The following is a 19842-nucleotide window of genomic DNA, read 5'->3' on the forward strand; positions in this document are numbered from 1 at the left end:
ATACCCGGGGACTGACTACCGTCTCCCCGGGCATGTAAAGTCACCATTGGCTTTACTAGACCTACATTTGCTAACAGAACTAGTACCAACCATCTTATTGTGGACGTGCTAGTAGGGGTAATTCGATTACTCCTGGATCTGTTACTCGAGGGGGCACTGTCCCGTCCCTCCTCGTCGAGTTTTGGCTGGTGGCAGTGGAAACTACTTGTTATGTTCGACCCCGAGCATAACCCTATGGGATTCGTCCCATTGTTGAAGATTGATACTGTTTTTCGTTAATCTCCAACGTACCACCGATCTACTTATCTTAAATAGGTTTATCGAGTGGTATTTTCTGCCAGAACTCGGGTTGTAAAATGGCGTCTGTGTTTTTCTCTGTGACTCCTAAACCAAAGGTTGAGCCTTTTGTTCCACTTTTGGCGGGCCTCTGGACAGAGACCCTCCAAAGTGGCGCCATTCTGTCTGGGTTACCTCAGGGGTGTGGGAGGGGGTTTAGGCACCCTGGACCGAGTTGCCTTGCCAACTCAGGTCGCACTCTGGAGTGATTGGCCCAGGTGGTGAGCCTTCCCGCTCACCACTTAGCATGTGTGATTGACAAGCTAGGCTGAATGAATGGGGGACGTCTGCATAAAAGCAGGGCTTTTGGGACTGGATCTTAGGAACGTCGCCACTGGACCTAAAGAATCCGACGAGGGTAACGCTGAGCCGACCTGCACGACGACACCTCCGGTGGAGCCCTGCGGAACCGTCTCACAATCTCCCGACGACAGAAGAGATCTCCCTGCCGGAGAGGCTCTTTCCCTGGCTGGTGGGAACAACCAGTCTTCTTCTTCTTTGTGCTTTTTGATCGCCCTGGACGCAGTGGTCGAATTGCCCGTGCAGAGCACCCGGCAACCGGATAGCCACTACTCCGGCATCGTGATCGAAAGGTGGTGCCTTGTGACGAAGCCCTCCGCGGCTGGTTTCTTCCCTGGTGGTGCACCGGACATCTTCTCTTCGACGACGAGAGCATCTCTTCTCTTGGCCAAGACCCGTCGTGCATCCACCACCAGGAACAACTGCCCCCGCTGGAGTGGTCTTCCACAACAAGGTACCGTAACCGCCTGGCTTCCCTTATCGATCGGTCCGTGTGAGATATCTGATTCCTCTCCGTTCCGTTGGGTTGCCTCCAAGCTTTATTCACTCTTTGTTCTGAACTGGTTCAACCTGTCGCTAACCAAACTGCTAACTGAGACTTGAACGCATCACCCATAGAGACTTTCCAGGACATCGTGCCATACCTCTCACCGAGTGGGCCTGGCCGCCGAACTGTATGATCTAGTGTGATTAATGCCTTCTTGCCTTGCATTTTTACCTGCTTCAGTACGAACCGTGTTGACTTCATTACCTGCCTATCTCTTCTCTCCCTTCCTCACTAAATATTCGAGTGTCATCTGGGTTGAGGTATACACCTCTCTCTGAAAATAAGTGGTGCCGTAGGACCTAGAGTTGTCGATATTGTGTTTTCGGGGATTGAGCTTTATTCCATTCTGCAGAGTAATTGTATTTTGATTTGTTTGCCGTGGTTCGCTTTAGTACTTTCCGTAGATGTTCTGTTATTAATAAATAACTTGCTACTTTTATACTAAAGCCTGGTTGCGTGTTTACTCATTTTGCTGCGAAGAATTACCCTATCTTGTATGCTCCCTATACTGACCAACTTTTCTTGAGAGAAGTCTGACTGCTCAGCCACAGCTACCAATTGAATCTATGTGGTACAGACTGCTACCAAGTGGGTTCATCGCAACACCTGTAGTCCTAAATCTTTTGCAGTGGTCCCAGAGGGAGCTGCACAGGTTTCCGCCTAACACTGGTGTACAGCGGTGGGATTAGTATCGAGCATACAGTTTAGAGTGTTTTTCGACGCTGTAGGACGACTAACCACAAAACGTTACAAAAGCAACTTTCAAAAAACATGTCTACGATGGAAATTTACAGCCAAGAGTCTTTGTCAGATAAAAATACTGAGAGTCTGCGAGCTCTCTGTAGACAAGAGAATCTTCCTGTAAAAGGCAAGAAGTTAGAACTGATAGAGAGATTGCTGGCGAACCAAAGTCTGGGTACTGGTTCAGAAGAACCAAACTCTCCAGCAACTGTAGATAACAGTAATGGTGTTGATCTGAATCGTAATTCTGATGATAGCGATGAAGAGGCTGACGAGGACAGCGAGGCTAACGAAACTGTCTCACCTGTTCCTCTACCTGCCTTACCAACTGTGCCTACGGGGCCAATACCAGGTCCCACGAGTAATTCTGCTTATTTTGAACTTGAAAAAATGAAGCTCGAATTAGAATATAAACGGTTCTTGGTTCAATCTGAACGAAACCAAGAGCTCGAGTTCAGACGAATGAATGCCCAGGCTGAGCAGAAACAAGCTGAGTTAAGACTCAGGGAAATAGAGCTTAATCATGAGTTACAAATGAAAAAGTTGTCTATGGAAAATGCTTCTCTCTCCTCTGGTTCCTCTAGGAGCTCCAGTCCCAAAAGACCCCGGATGCCGAAGGAATTAGTGGGTATGTACGAACCGAGATTGGATGTGTTGGATTGATTGAAACTGTTTGAATACAATCATGGGCTCCAGGACATCACCGGGAATGCGTTGCTTCCCTGGTTGTTCTCTAGGCTTCCTCCTGTTGCGACTGATGTGGTAATGGAATTGGGGGAGGTGGATAAGACGGATTACGAAAGTGTGAAACTAGCATTGATAGCTAGATTTGGGAAGACCCCTTCCCAGTATCTTAAGAGGTTTAGAACCCTCAAAAAGCATGATGGTACCCCTTGGGCTACCTGGGTGAGTGAAGGGTTGAAAAACTTAGAGGGATGGATTAAGGGTTACAAAGTTAACACTTACGAGGGTATGCGAAATCTTTTTATGTTGGAGTCGATTTATGATGCCTGTTCTCCCGAGCTCAGACAGCACTTGGCTGACTCGAAGGAATTAGATTCCAGGATTCTAGCTAAGGCTGCTGACTTGTGGGTTGCCAACAGGGCTACTCACAAGGATTCTGGGGCAACTCAGAAAAAGGACGAGGGAAAACAGCCTAAAAAAGACTCAAAGGAGAATTCGAATAACTCACATTCCAAAGAGGGCCCCAAACAAAACCAGAAGGGTAAGCCACCGGGAAAACCACAGCAGAATAGTATGTCTTCTGGTGCCAAACCGGAAGGAGGTCAGAACAAGCCACCATTCCAGAAAGCATTCGGGAAATGCTTTGTTTGTGGCTCGACTGATCACGTGAAAGGAGATCCCAGATGTAAGGGTAAACCTTCAGGGGTCCAGCTTGTCTCCTTAGCCTTCGCTCCAGAGGAGGAAGTCCAAATGGCAAGTGGAAACTTTCTACTGCTAGCTGACGAACCCATTGGAGTCTCAGCCAGCGTTTCTTTAGTATCTCTGGGGTTGTGGGAACAACAGAATTTAGATATCTATAATTCTATCCCCGATAATACTAAAGAGTATTATAAGGACAGTGTCCAGGTGAATGGTCAGGAGACGCCTGCCATTAGGGACACTGGGGCCAGCATAACTGTGGTGGATAAATCGTTTTTTCAGGCTGAGGATGTTGCTAAGGCACCCAAACGCCTCACCAAGTTAGCTGGCGGGCCTGTGCAGATGCTTCCCCAATTACCAGTTCTCATCCAGTGTAACGACATGACTGTAAAGATACCTGTCAGCATACAGAGTGAGGTACCAGGACGCGTACTGTTGGGTAACGATTTGAAAACTCTCGGAGTTGTATCGCATACTCCCAGACCTCCTAGTAAACAGTTACAGGAGCTAACCAGACCTGCAAGAGAGAGGACCCTGCCCGGAACTCTCGGGGAGATGATGAAGAAAGAAATCACTCCTGCTCCATTGGAAATGGCGGCCGCTGTCTCTAGGAACACAGAAGTAAAAGGGAAACCTAAAACTTCTAAACCGAAACCAACAGCCCACATTCCAATGCAGCCGACACGGACTTCCCCGCGGTTGTCCGACGTCACACCCGTAACTCCACCTCCAGCTGAGGCTGAGGGGGAAGTACAACCCTGTATGGTAGAATTAGACTCTGAAGAAGAGCTAATGGAAGGCCAAGAACTCATTGGAGATCTGGATCCTGTTGACCATCCTGAGCTGCAGTCGTTACTGGCAGAAGGTGGACCCAGCAGGGCGGACTTCAGTAAGGGACAGAGAGAATGTCCAACTCTGGAAGGTCTTCGCCGTCAGGCAGAAACTCAGGCTGAAGGGCAAGAGCCTGGGAAACATAGGTTGCACTGGGAAGATGGCCTCTTCTATAGTGAACCGACCGAGTCTGCACCTGGAGACTACAAACGCCTTGTAGTACCCCAAGAGAACAGACCACAGTTCTTGCAGTTAGCCCACGAGATTCCTTTGGCTGGTCACTTGAGTTTCAAGAAGACTAAGGAAAGGCTCTCGCTCTACTTCTATTGGCCAAAGATGGGGGCCGAAGTAGAAAAACACTGCAGAAGCTGCCATACCTGCCAGATCTCTGGTAAGGTTGGGTCCAAGAATGTGGCACCGTTAGTGCCTCTTCCCGTTGTGGGAGTCCCATTTGAGAGAGTAGGGATTGATATCGTTGGTCCCCTTGATCCTCCAACCTCCTCAGGCAACAGGTTTATACTTGTTGTAGTAGACCATGCTACTAGGTATCCTGAGGCAATTCCTATGAGGACTGTTACAGTTCCGGCTGTGGCTAAGGCCCTCCTTGGTATTTTTACTAGGGTCGGATTTCCTAAGGAAGTTATCTCTGACAGGGGGTCAAATTTTATGTCCCACTACATGAAAGCCATGTGGAAAACCTGCGGGGTAACTTACAAGTTCTCAACGGCTTACCACCCACAAACCAATGGGTTGGTAGAACGGTTCAACCGAACCATGAAGAGCATGGAGGGAGTAGGCTACTCTCCCTTCGAACTGCTCTATGGTCATCCCGTCAGAGGTCCATTGGCCCTGATTAAGGAGGGGTTGGAGAGTGCTCCTTCCCCCAAGCCAGTCAGAGTGACTGACTACGTGATAGGTCTCCGGAGGAGAATGTCGCACCTGATGACAGAAGCAAGCGATAACTTGAAAGCTGGACAAGCATTGGTCAAGCACTGGCACGATCAAAAGGCTAACATGGTTGAGTTCGCTCAAAACCAGCTTGTTCTTGTTATGATCCCCACAAGGCAGAGGGCCTTGCAAGATAAATGGATGGGACCCTACCGAGTAGTGGGTAAGCTCGGCGAGGTTAACTATCTGGTGGACTTGGGCAACCCCAAGGAGGCTCCGACAGTCTTTCACACCAACCGACTTAAAGCGTATGTCTCACGACCTGATGTAGGAGCGTTGCTTCTAGCATCGGCCGAGGAAGAAGAAGAGAGTGAAGCTCTTCCGGATCTCCTCAGAGGCTTACCTTTAGATGAAAAAATTGAAGGAGTAAATCTCTCCTCCAATCTGACACCCGAGCAACAAGAAGAGTGCAAGTCTATGTTGAATCAGTTTGCCTCTCTGTTCTCGCTCTCACCAGGCTTGACCCCTTGGGGCCAGCACGAGATACTCACTGGTGACTGTCTGCCTGTCAAAAGCAGAGGATATCGCATGTCAGAAAACGTAAGAACCCACATCAAAGGCGAGGTCAGCAAGATGCTTGATCTCGGGGTAATAGAGCCCTCTACTAGTCCATGGTCTAGCCCAGTTGTGTTAGTACCAAAGGCCGGATCTAAAGAACTTAGATTCTGCGTGGATTATAGAGCTCTTAACGCAGTCACCACGACTGATGCCCACCCTTTGCCAAGGACAGATGAGTTGGTGGATAAACTTGGCGCCGCCAAGTTCCTCAGCACATTTGACTTGACGTCAGGCTATTGGCAAATAGCCCTGACCAACCATGCCAAGGAGAAAACTGCATTTTCTACCCCCGTTGGTTTATACCAGTTTACGGTAATGCCTTTCGGACTAAAAAATGCACCTGCTACGTTTCAACGGATGGTAAACCAGGTTCTAACCGGGATGGAGGACTTCTGCATGGCATACTTGGATGACATAGCAGTGTTCAGCAATTCCTGGGACGAACATGTAACCCACCTGAGAGATGTTTTGCAGGCTCTTGGACGAGCCAATCTGACCATAAAGGCGAGTAAATGCCAAATTGGACAGAGTAAGGTAGTCTACCTTGGGCATGAGGTAGGCGGTGGAGAAATAAGGCCTTTGCTCAGTAAGATTGCAGCTGTGCAAAATTGGACAACACCGACTACTCAGACTCAGGTGAGAGCCTTCCTAGGCCTCACCGGGTATTACAGGAATTTCATAGAGAACTATGGGACCATAGCTTCTCCACTGAATGTCATCTCCTCGCCCAAATTCCCTAAAAAGGTTAAATGGAACGAGGAGTGCAATCAGGCTTTTGAAAACCTGAAAAAGGCTCTTTGCCAAGCCCCAGTACTCAGAGCTCCTGATTACCGCCAACACTTCATTGTGCAGACAGACGCTTCCAATGTAGGGATAGGTGCCGTACTCAGTCAACTGGATGGGAAAGGTAGGGAGCACCCCGTTTGCTACATCAGCCGCAAGCTGAAGGATCCTGAAACAAGGTGGGCAACAATCGAAAGAGAATGCTTTGCTATCGTGTGGGCTCTGAAGAAGTTTAGGCCGTACTTGTATGGTTCTACTTTTGTTATTCAGACTGACCACCAACCCTTGAGATTATTAATGCAAATGAAAGGGGAAAACCCGAAACTACTGAGATGGTCGATCTGCCTGCAAGGGTTCGATTTCACCATTGAGCACAGGTCAGGGTGTCACCACCAAAATGCTGATGGTCTCTCTAGGATGTATATCATCGACTAGAGGTATGAGATTCATCCAGGAGTGGATTAAATCCTCCTGTCCCTTAGTCTGGGGGGGGCGAGTGTTAGGGAGAATTCTCTGTTTAGGCTGAATTTCCTAACCTAGTGAGTCCCCCAGCAGCTTTGCTGGATTTCTGGAGTTTGTTTTTTCCATCCTGCCAAGAGTGTGACCCTTTTCCTCTCACTCTTGGACATGTAGGTGTGTGATTCCTTTGAGTTGTCAATGTGTTCGATGGGCTATGGGGTCTTTTACTCCATAGGGTCTCATAAGTTTTTCTATGTGTGTCACTCCGCACCCTACGTGTCGTGACACGGGGGCACCCTAGCTGGTCCCCCCACCATAGACTCCATACCCGGGGACTGACTACCGTCTCCCCGGGCATGTAAAGTCACCATTGGCTTTACTAGACCTAAATTTGCTAACAGAACTAGTACCAACCATCTTATTGTGGACGTGCTAGTAGGGGTAATTTGATTACTCCTGGATCTGTTACTCGAGGGGGCACTGTCCCGTCCCTCCTCGTCGAGTTTTGGCTGGTGGCAGTGGAAACTACTTGTTATGTTCGACCCCGAGCATAACCCTATGGGATTCGTCCCATTGTTGAAGATTGATACTGTTTTTCGTTAATCTCCAACGTACCACCGATCTACTTATCTTAAATAGGTTTATCGAGTGGTATTTTCTGCCAGAACTCGGGTTGTAAAATGGCGTCTGTGTTTTTCTCTGTGACTCCTAAACCAAAGGTTGAGCCTTTTGTTCCACTTTTGGCGGGCCTCTGGACAGAGACCCTCCAAAGTGGCGCCATTCTGTCTGGGTTACCTCAGGGGTGTGGGAGGGGGTTTAGGCACCCTGGACCGAGTTGCCTTGCCAACTCAGGTCGCACTCTGGAGTGATTGGCCCAGGTGGTGAGCCTTCCCGCTCACCACTTAGCATGTGTGATTGACAAGCTAGGCTGAATGAATGGGGGACGTCTGCATAAAAGCAGGGCTTTTGGGACTGGATCTTAGGAACGTCGCCACTGGACCTAAAGAATCCGACGAGGGTAACGCTGAGCCGACCTGCACGACGACACCTCCGGTGGAGCCCTGCGGAACCGTCTCACAATCTCCCGACGACAGAAGAGATCTCCCTGCCGGAGAGGCTCTTTCCCTGGCTGGTGGGAACAACCAGTCTTCTTCTTCTTTGTGCTTTTTGATCGCCCTGGACGCAGTGGTCGAATTGCCCGTGCAGAGCACCCGGCAACCGGATAGCCACTACTCCGGCATCGTGATCGAAAGGTGGTGCCTTGTGACGAAGCCCTCCGCGGCTGGTTTCTTCCCTGGTGGTGCACCGGACATCTTCTCTTCGACGACGAGAGCATCTCTTCTCTTGGCCAAGACCCGTCGTGCATCCACCACCAGGAACAACTGCCCCCGCTGGAGTGGTCTTCCACAACAAGGTACCGTAACCGCCTGGCTTCCCTTATCGATCGGTCCGTGTGAGGTATCTGATTCCTCTCCGTTCCGTTGGGTTGCCTCCAAGCTTTATTCACTCTTTGTTCTGAACTGGTTCAACCTGTCGCTAACCAAACTGCTAACTGAGACTTGAACGCATCACCCATAGAGACTTTCCAGGACATCGTGCCATACCTCTCACCGAGTGGGCCTGGCCGCCGAACTGTATGATCTAGTGTGATTAATGCCTTCTTGCCTTGCATTTTTACCTGCTTCAGTACGAACCGTGTTGACTTCATTACCTGCCTATCTCTTCTCTCCCTTCCTCACTAAATATTCGAGTGTCATCTGGGTTGAGGTATACACCTCTGTCTGAAAATAAGTGGTGCCGTAGGACCTAGAGTTGTCGATATTGTGTTTTCGGGGATTGAGCTTTATTCCATTCTGCAGAGTAATTGTATTTTGATTTGTTTGCCGTGGTTCGCTTTAGTACTTTCCGTAGATGTTCTGTTATTAATAAATAACTTGCTACTTTTATACTAAAGCCTGGTTGCGTGTTTACTCATTTTGCTGCGAAGAATTACCCTATCTTGTATGCTCCCTATACTGACCAACTTTTCTTGAGAGAAGTCTGACTGCTCAGCCACAGCTACCAATTGAATCTATGTGGTACAGACTGCTACCAAGTGGGTTCATCGCAACACCTGTAGTCCTAAATCTTTTGCAGTGGTCCCAGAGGGAGCTGCACAGGTTTCCGCCTAACACTCTCATATCAGCCAATAGCATTGACCATAAGGCGGAAGCCGGCCTTGTGGACAAGGCAGAGGAAAAGGACCTGTTTGCCTCCTGTTCGCCACACTGAGCCACAATTCGTTTTCTCCAGAAGGTGAGCCTCATCCTCTCTACCACCACCCTTTAGCACATGTATCACGTCAAAAAGGCGAGTGCTTGTGCATTATTTCCCAACTTGATGGAGTTTGGTATACTGCGTTCAGCCCACTGTATGCAACGGCATCATTAGACGGCTTCACCATCCTTACCTAGTATACAGCGGATACCATTGCATTGTGTGTAATCTTCCACGTTGTGCCTCCACTTCTAGTCCCAGCCCTATTTTTCCTTTGGACTCAGCGATATCCCGCCCATGTTAACGTTTCACTCACAGGCACTGGCAAGCTGCTCTGTACTGTTTTGCCCCTTTTGAACTGTGCCGCACTGTCCAATAGCTCACTGCGTTCCCCTGGTCAACTTACCCATTCAGTCTCAGTACATCCCGTTCTGCTGTATCTGTTCACCTTAACAGAGCTAATTGACCTTTACGTACCTTCAGCACAACGTATCCTATGGATGTCACAGTATCAGGCGTTCTGATCAGATTTTGATAATTGTGCTCCAACCCTCCTAGATGTGTGCCACCCTGTCCGTACTTATTAGCATGCTTTACCTGACTTAGCTGTGATCCATTCCAATCATATGCATGTCATAGTATCAGCCGTTCTGATTACATTTGAAAATTGTGCTCCACCTATCCTAGCTGTGTGCCACTCTGTCCATACTTAGCATGCTCTACCTGATTTAGCTGTGAGCCAATGTAACCTTATGTATGTCATAGTATCAGCGATTCTGATCACATTTGATAATTGTGCTCCACCTGTTCTAGCTGTATGTCATAGTATCAGCGGTTCTGATCACATTTGATAATTGTGCTCCACCTGTTCTAGCTGTACGCCATTACTTGCTAGCCTGTTCCCATCCACTTCTAAGCTATGGACCTTTTTGCTTTGTAGTCACCTACTCCACATACTGCATGTATTGGTGCTCCCCTATCCTAGTTGTGTGCCACTCTGTCTGTACTTGTTAGCATGCACTTAGCTGTGAGCTTTTCCAATCGTACATTTTAGCTGTGAGCCACTCCAATCGTATGTATGTCAAAGTACCAGCTGTTCTGATCTCTTTAGACAATTGCGCTCCACATGTTCTAGCTGTATGCCATTACTTGCTAGCCTGTTCCACCTGCTCAGATTTAGCGGTGGGCCATTCAAATCGCACCTGATTGCTTGCCCCACCTGACGTAGCTGAGCTCGTCAAACTGCCCTTTTGCATCCTTGCTGTACGCTTCTGACCCACATCCATTTCTAGGCTATGGCCCTTTTTGATTTCTAGTCACCTACTCCACATACTGCCTGTATTGGTGCTCCCCTCTCTAAGTCGAGCTACCCATATGCCAAGATCCTATTTCACTATGTTCATGACTTACCCAATATGCTACACACTTCTAATACTCTACATGACACTATCATTTGCCTGGCCACTCCCCATTATCAACAGTGACCTACCTATCGAGCCTTCCATCCTGGCAAAATCTAGGCCTACTATGTTTTGCCCTGTACAGACCAACAGTCCCTGCTCACCCTCTTCAAAGACCTTCCCCATTACGACTGCATTACCCCCTAACCCTTACCTGAACTCTCCTGTCTTATGGTTGGAACACATTGCTACCAAACCCACCTGCAATCAACCTTGCATTGTGCATCTCTGGAACCTCAGACTAGATTCTAGACTCTCTTGTGCAACCCGCCAACCATACCCTCTAATCTCGACGGTAAAAATGGTCATCACTCAGGGCCACCACACACATAGATCTCAGTTACCAGGCATCAAGAATACTACTCCTAAAGTTCCCTCGAACGTCAACAAGATCATCTCCACCTCTGTCAAAGGTACCACGATTAAGGGTGCCCTTGTCAATCACAGGTCCCTCCCTGCACATGCGTTGGGTATTGCAGACCTCATTAGAACCCATTACTTAAATTTCCTAGCCATTACGGAGACCTGGTTACACGCAGCTGCCAGTCCTCTACTCTCCCTCGCTATCCCCAATGGCTACTCCATCATGAGATGCAACCGAAATACTAACCAATCTAAAGGCGGAGGAGTTGCCCTCATATTTAAAAACCCTCTTGATCTGAGACTCATCCCTAATCAGCATATTCCCTCAGCTGAGTTACTGTCGGTCAAAATGCCTATCTCACCAAACCACACCATCACCATGCACCTTACCTATAGGCCTCCAGGTCAGAGGACATTTGCAGATGACATCACCTCCATTCTAGCAACCAACACCAAGCCCAATTTGAAAATTATTTTACTAGGAGACTTCAATCTCAGCTTCCAAGATCCTAATGACCATAAAGCTCTGGACTTTGCCGGTACTCTAACTGATTTGCTAAGTTATGTTATGCCATTTATATAGTGCTCTATATATCATTGGTATAACCTCAAAGCGCTGGTAGGTTGAACGCCCTCGGGAACCGTAGTTCTGGTCAGTAGAGAGAGATAGTGTTGTAGGGTGTGTGGGTGCACCAGATATGTGTGCAGCTGATGTAATTGCCGGATGTTAGCTGCATCCTAGCGTTAGGTGTGGTGCTGAAGATATCAGTTGGATGTGTGCAGTCTGGTGGGTGGACACCCAGACTGGGCTCCGGTTGCGTTAGGCCTGAAGGACGCATATGTGAGCAACTAGGCCGGAATGTGCCCAGCTAGCAGCATTTTATTAGGGTGATGATGTGTTTGTGGGGTTGTATTCATATGTGAACAGCTAGGCTAAATTAGTCAGGGGTATAGCTGTGTTCTAGTTGAATGATGGTGTAAAGTAGAGAGAAAGCGTAGTGATGTGATATGATGGTTATCTTTAAAGCACCCGAGACCAGGCACATGAACAGGATGGCAGGAAACAGGGTGACACACGGACACATAGAGACATGGAGCTGGGTTTACAGTGACAGGAGGGGGTATATGGATATACAGCAACAGCACGGTAAGCAGGAAAGCAGGGTACACAGTTATACACGTGTGGGGCATGTTTACATTTGGGCTTCTCCCATCGCATTCAGGAACCCACCCACAACAAGGGTAGAATCCTTGATTGGCTGATCGACCTGAATTGCAGCATCAACGTTGTGTCAAACACACACTGCGCCTGGCCTGACCATCACACAATACCTTCAACATCATAGTCAATAGTCAATGTTCTAAGCAGAACATTGCTCCCACCAGCAGCACAAGAAATAAAAGGGATATAACAAAGGAGAAACTGCTCCCACTTAACTTACCTATACTAAACATTGCCTCAGTGTCGTGTGCAGACCCTACTCTCCTAGTCGATACATGCAATCAAACCGTACTCAAAGCCATGAATACCATTTCCCCAATTAAACTTCGGAAACCCAAACCCTGGGCACACCTCAAAACAGGGTTCACGCCATACTTGAGAGTATTACGCATAGAGAATAGAACCGCTGAGGCCCGCTGGAAAATCCTTCCCTCTGATCTAAATAAGGACCTACTCATCCTAGCTTCCCTCAATTACAAGGAGGCAACTTTCTAAGCAAAAAAAGACACAACAAACAAATTCTGCAAGGGGAATCCAGCAGAAAGGAACTTTTTAAGATACATAAAGAACTGGAATCACCAGCAGCTCCACCAGACACCTGTTCCAAAGACAGTACATGGTGCACCAATATCGAAAAAACGCTCCTGGAAAAAACTGCCGCACTACAAACTAAAATCAATGTAAAAAAAGCAGTTTACTGACCAACCCTCTGCGCTCTATTCCCACTGGTATAGCAACCACCACTCACACCCATCAACCCTTTAGCTTTTCCCCTCTATCTATCATCGAGGTTGAAAACATCATCAGTAAACTCAAACCCTCTAACTGCCAGGGTGACGCATGCCCAGCCCTCATCACTAAGGAATCTACACATGAATTAGCACCCTTCATTACTGCCCTCGAAAACTCGTCATTCTACACAGGCATCGTCACTGATAACCTCAAGGACGCTTTGTCATCCCACTAATCAAAAAACCTTACTTAGACCCGAGCACGCCTACCAACTATAGGCCCATTACCACTGTCCCCTTCTTACTTAAAATCCTGGATCGTGCAGCCTATCTATAGATCCAGTAATATTTAGAATGAAATAAACTACTAGGCCTCAGACAATCAGGTTTCTGACCTAAGCACGGAACATAATCTGCTCTTATTGATTTAAAACCTCAAACCGAGGTCCTTAAAATTAACGGCAAGCTAGCCCTCTTACTTTTGCTAGACATATCGGCAGAATTTGATCTGGTTAGCCATCATCTCAAATCAGCAGCTCATTTTTCTGACAAAGCTACTACTTGGATTAGATCCTTCCTGGCGAACAGATCCATGAGGGTCTTCTCCCCTTGCATCCGCTGAACCTTCACATGTCCTTTGCAGGGTCTCTCAGGGATTGTGCATTTCACCCACACTCTATAACATGTTCACAAAGCTGCTCTTTGATATTCTTCACTATTTGGGTGTCACCTACACTAACTATGCAGATGACACTCAAATACAAATCCCTATCACTGGTGACCACACAGTTGACAGTAAAGCCCTAAATGGTGTCTATCAAGTCATCCAGGCATGGATGGCACAACACAGGCTCTGTCTTAACAATGTTAAGACAGAGCTGCACATCCTTGGCTCCCTCCACAGACTCAATATATTAGATACTGCATTCAAATGTTTCGCCATCAACGGTAACACCATTAAGGTATCTAATGATACAAAACCTTAGGTATTTACCTTAATTCAACCCTTTCGCTCACAAGACAAACCAACCCAGTAACTTCATCTTCAGTTTACACATGCAAACTTATCACAGCATGTCGTCCATTCCTTACCACTGCCAACTGCACCATACTTGCCAGAACCCTCATCATGTCGAAACACGACTATTGCAATGCGCTTTATCTAGGGACCAGTCAACGGAACCTAAACAAGTTACAGGTTACCCAAAATAACGCCATTGGGGCCGCCCTAAATATCCCTAGGAACCAGCATATCTCCAACACCAGACGCAGCCTACACTGGCTTTTGGTCTCACAAAGAATCTCCCTTAAAACTCTTGCTCTTACACACAAATGTTTGGCCAACCAGACTCCCATATATCTGGTGAACCGCTTCACACCACACACCTCTGCACGCCCGCAGAGAACAGCCCAAGCTCACTGCCTCTCAATACCCAGGTTTAAACTTCAGAAAGCAGGGGGGGGCTAGCTTCCCAGTTCTTGCCAGGGTTGGATTGGCCCCTCGGCCTTTTGGCCGTGTCCGGCCCGAAATTGTCCCTGGGGAGTGGGGGCCGGTTTCCTGCCATGCCTGGGCCGGTTTGGAAGAAACAAAAATAGAAAAAGATTTATTTTGCAATTTTTTTTTCTTTTTTTTTCAAAAAGCCTTTCATCCTTCTTAGGTCGATAAATGAGTACCAACACAGGTTGGGTGATATTGTATTCATATTTGTTCTATAAAAAAGAGTTTAAGCATAAGTGCTATACAATAACATATTATCATTTGGCCTTGGACGTCTGCTTGGATTCACAGTAATTTAGTGTAATAGGAACAATGCTATTTGATGCCACTTCCTGTTTTGTCAAGGGGTGGAAGGTTGTGTTTCATCGCTTCCCGGGATGTCACTTTGGAGTGGGGTCAAATGACATCACTTCTGGTGATGTCATCAGAGGTCAAGGGTCGTGAGGCGAGGTGTGGCCCACTTTTTTTAGGCAAAGGGTGGGTGATTTTTTTTTTTTGGGGTGACCAGGCCTATTTCTTGTCCCAGTCCAACCCTGGTTCTTGCCACCAAACTGTGGAGCGCGCTACCTAACCCTCTTAGATGCAAATCCTCCTTCCACTCATTCAAGAGCAAAGTCAAAAAATGGCTCTCAGCGCAGGAATGTCCAAACCCCCCTTCTCCTTAACACTCTGACCTAATCCTTGTAAATATCTTGTAAATCTTGTAAATATCACCGAACCTTGTCATTATTTGTGAATGTTCTGTTGATGTCTGCTGATACTATGTCACTGTAACCTCAAGAAATGAGCCCAGATGCCTTTGGGCTAAGCGCGCTATACAAATAATTAAAATAGAAATACAAAATACATTTAGTCACCAATAAGTTCCTATGGTGCAAAGAACATGCTGTTCTAATGGTTCACAAACGTTCATTTCAATTACATAGTGTTCCATCACATTGTGATTTTCATTTTGCAATACAAATGATTCCAGTATCATGAGGGGAAAACTCATTCTCACTTGTGTAACTTAAAAATGAGTTTTTCCCCTCATGCACTGTTTTTTCAAGAATGTGCAGGGAGAGTGAAATAGGATGGAGACAATGGGTAAAATGATCACTGGTCTCCCTCTGACCCCTCATATTCACTATTCCCCGCAACTACCCACTCAACTTCCTCTTTCTTCACCTCGCCATGTAGGGGCAACTGGGTTGTTTTTGAAAAAAACGGGTACTCCCTGTTTTTTGATATCGGGGGGTCAACTCTATCAAATGGGAGGCTATATATCACAAACAACAGTGATAGGTCAACTACCCCTTCCTTTAGTCCCTGAGCAACACAAGACTAATTCTAAGATAATCTAGTTTAATCTAAGATTAATCATATCACAACTTCTTAACTTTGAAATAACATATTCATTTATTTTGATGCATCTTATGCAAAACTTAAAAAAGGGATCTAAATAAGTCCTATACACAAAAAACTAAAATAACCGAATCTGTGCTATCCACTTACAATCTAAGTGGTGTGATACCACCAAACCTTTCATAGTGAATAGGAACAAATACAAATAAACCAAAAATAATTCATAAAAACGGGAAAACCATTATAAAATACTGTTAACACAATTTTGTTTTTTCACCAATTCAGGGATCAATGACCTTGATCCCAGCTGCATTATACATGCAAATAGGTCTATAGAATTTCTACTATATTTAAACTAGATGAGCTTGGATTTAGTCTTGTGTTCGTTAGGGACTAAAGGAAGGGGTAGTTGACCTATCACTGTTGTTCTGGGTTCACTGGGTTGGCAGAATGGAGGAAAAAGAGAAGGAGCTGCCCGCTGTGTGTCCCTGACCATCCAGGAGCTCAAGGGACATGTGAGGTGAAGGATCTATCTATGTTTGTGACAGATGTTGTTGGATGACAAAGACAGCATCCTTAATCACCCTCAATTCCCTTCTATCCACCCATAATTTGGCTCTCATTTCTGTAACCTCCTCCCTCAATGTCCTCCCTTCCTGGAACGGTTGTTGTCTCGCTTCCCTCACCTCCTTTGCCAGCTCCTGCAAGCCCTCCCTAATTCATTGCAGGACCCTCAGCAACTGTTCATTGCAGTCCACATTTCCACTTCCAGGTGTTGGGACCTGAGCCATGGTGATATCAGGCTGGTCACCTGTAGGTACAGTTGCAGCTGTCACTGGGGTGGGCACAGTTGGCTCCATAGGTGGGTGAGCTGCATCCAGCACAGATGGTCTGGGTAGTGCAATGGACATTGTGTGCCGCCCTTCTGCAGGTGTCACAGGGCATGGACGTGCCCCATGCAGGGTGGCAGGAGGAGTCCACTCACTGCACACTCGTGCTGGCTCAAGCTTTCGAAGGGGAGGCAGGTGCCATGGTGGAACAAGAGTGTGAGACAGTCCAGTAAGGGGAGCTGGCCTCAACCAACTGGCTGGGGTTTACAGAAACATGCAGTAGGGAAACAGGTGGAGCAGGAGGAAGAACATGAGCCCCCATATACAGCGCTACAGTAGTCCCTAGGGGGCTACATGTGCCTGTATGCCATGTCTGTTGCCGCTCCCGTGCCTCGTCATGCCACACATGGGCCTCAATCTCTGACAACTCCACCTTTGCAACACTCCTCATTGTGTATGTCATGTGGTCGGGTCATAGCTCTGACACACTGCTGTGGTCCTGGACTTTGGGGTCAATGGCAACGGATGCTGCAAAGCAAAAGCATACACCAATGGAGGTACAGCATATACATGTGGTGCACACATCCTGTCCACACAGGCAACAGACACATTTGCACTGGGTGTTGAGAGGACATGCTTGTGACACACACACCCAGGGAGGGCATGACAGGCATATCATGCAACTCATCGGCAGGCCATAGTGAATGATAATGCGGGTGATATTTACCAGGAATATATTCTGGTGCTTTTCAATCCTCTGGACCCTGTTTTAGTCCTCCGGGCTAATCTGCCATAGGACCCGGAGTTCCAGGGGGCTGAGGCATGCCAGCAGCATGGGCATGGAATGATCCTCTGGCCATACCCCCAGCAACTTCCATGCCTTCATGCCATTGTCCTGCCTTAGGGCATCCAAGTGCTCATTCACCTCCTTGACAGTCCGCCCGTACACCCCATGCAAGCTGATGTGCCTTGCAATCTTGACCTAGGACTTGGCCCATACAGCCAGCTCGATGTGCAGCCAGCTGCGACTAGTGAGGGGCTCATCTATTATGACCACATCTGCCCCCAAGACCCGGAGAAGTGGAGTCATTCCCGGAAGGTGGCAAAGCATCCAGCGGTGCTGTGGGGTTCAGGATGGTAGGTGCTGACTGCATGGTGGGAGCAGTTATGTCTGCCGGTACTCCACTGGTACCCCTCTTCCTCCTCCTGAGTCGGGGTAGGATGTTTGTTTGTTTATTATTTTTTATATGGCGCACCACACCCGAAGGTAACTGGGCGCAAGTATTACAAGGAGACTTTAGGCTTGATGATACATAGAATTACAGTCATAGAGTTACCGGTCACAGGTTGCCAGTGCGCAGTTAAAGATATATACAGTACATTACAATATATACAGTTACATTGCAGAGAGCAGTATAAGGTGACGTTTCAGTTGCCAACTTTTGTGGTGGCAGATACTAGCTTAGTCTGTTGATTGACACTAAATTGTTGGGTGCTCGTCGTTGGTTCTAATTTATTTTTGTATGTTTCGTCTGAAACTGGGGTAGGTTTGATCAGCCCAGAGTGAGTAGGGGAGTGAGTTCTATGTTTGGGCTGCCATAACTGAGAAACTTCTGCCACCAGATTTGTCTAGGTTGAAGCGTGGAACGCTAGGGTAGCAAGAGTTGGAGGACCTAATCAAGCGATTAGTAGTTTTCTTGGCTATCCGGTCGGAGAAGTACCGTAGTGCTACATTGTTGAGGCGTTTGTGGGTCAGGGAAGTCATTTTTAGCATAATTCTGTCTTTAATTGACAGCCCATGGTTTTGTCTTCTGATCACAGATATGTGATCCATGTTTGGGATATTTAGAGCTGTTCTGAGTGCGTTGTTTTGTACTGTTTGGATTTTAAGATGTACGTGTTAGTGCCCATGTAGAGAGCATTGCAATAGTCCAATCCTGAGAGTATAAGGGCATTTGCTAGGGTAATACAGCTAGTTGGGGATAGGTAAGGTCTGCAGGCCCTGATTAGTTTGCATGTGTATGCTGATGTGGACGCTAAGGTGTTGACTTGTTTGCTCATGGTTAGGGTGGAATCAAGGTAGAATCTGAGCATTTTTACTTCCTTTGCAACCTTGATGGAGTTGCCATTAATGTTGAAGGAGGAATATTTGTTATTGAGTTTTTTAAGGTTGGCCTGGTTACCTAGTATTAGAAGTTCGGTCTTGTCGTCATTTAGGCAGAGGCCGTGTGTGGCCATCCATGCCTGAATGAGGAGGTAGATTTTGTTCACAAGAGCCGTGTCAGTGATGCAATTGCCCGAAAGGGGTGTGAGGATCTGGGTGTCATCTGTATAGTTAGTGTAGGTGACACCCAGATTCTCCAATTTGTCAAACAGTGGCTTTGTGAAGATGTTGTACATGGTAGGTGAGACGCATGTGCCTTGGGGGACACCACACATTATAAAGATAGGATCTGCTGAGTCTAAAGGGGAGAATACTCGCATAGTTCTATTATTGAGGAATGATTGAACACATGCTACTGCGTCCTTGGAAAAGTGAGCTGCTGAGGCAAGGTGATTGCAGAGGACATCATGGTCCACCAAGTCAAAAGCAGCTGACAAGTCAAGATGGAGCAGCATGGCAGTTTTCCCTTTGTCACTGAGTGCCTCAATTTGTGGTTTTAAGTCAATCAGTGCCGTTTCAGTACCATGTTGCAGCCCGAAACCTGATTGGCGGGTGCTGAGTAGGTGATTAGTTTCCAGGTATCGTTGTATCTGAATGTACGCTACTCTGTCAAGTATCTTTAAAAGGAAGGGAACCGTCATGATGGGCCTGTAGTTAGTTGGAATGGCTGGATCTAAGGTTTGTTTTTTCAGCAGCAGTAGGACCCAGAATACCATCAGGTTGCTTGGGACAGTGTTAGTTGAAAAGGATGCATTGATGAGTTTGGTGATGAATGGTGACAAGTCTCTTGCTGCGTATTTGATTAATTGTGCTGGACAGTTGTCACCCTGGCATTTAGATGGCTTCAAGGAGGAGATACTATTCTCTACTTCAAGGATGGAAACTTTGGAAAATTTAAATTGATCTGGTTTGATGGTTGTTGTTTTGGTGGTTTGAGAGTGAGCATCATGTTTGGTGAGGGAGGATTTCTTTTTCGCAATCTTTCCTTGAAGGAGTGCAATTTTGTTGGCTAAAGCATTCTGAATGTTGGTGCACCAGGCTTTGTCTTTTGTTTTATTATCAGCTGGTGGGATGGGTGCCTCCATAGT

This window comes from Ambystoma mexicanum, chromosome 5p, assembly GCF_040938575.1.
Source record: "Ambystoma mexicanum isolate Mex_15411 chromosome 5p, UKY_AmexF1_1, whole genome shotgun sequence".
NCBI classification, from domain to species: Eukaryota; Metazoa; Chordata; class Amphibia; order Caudata; family Ambystomatidae; genus Ambystoma; species Ambystoma mexicanum.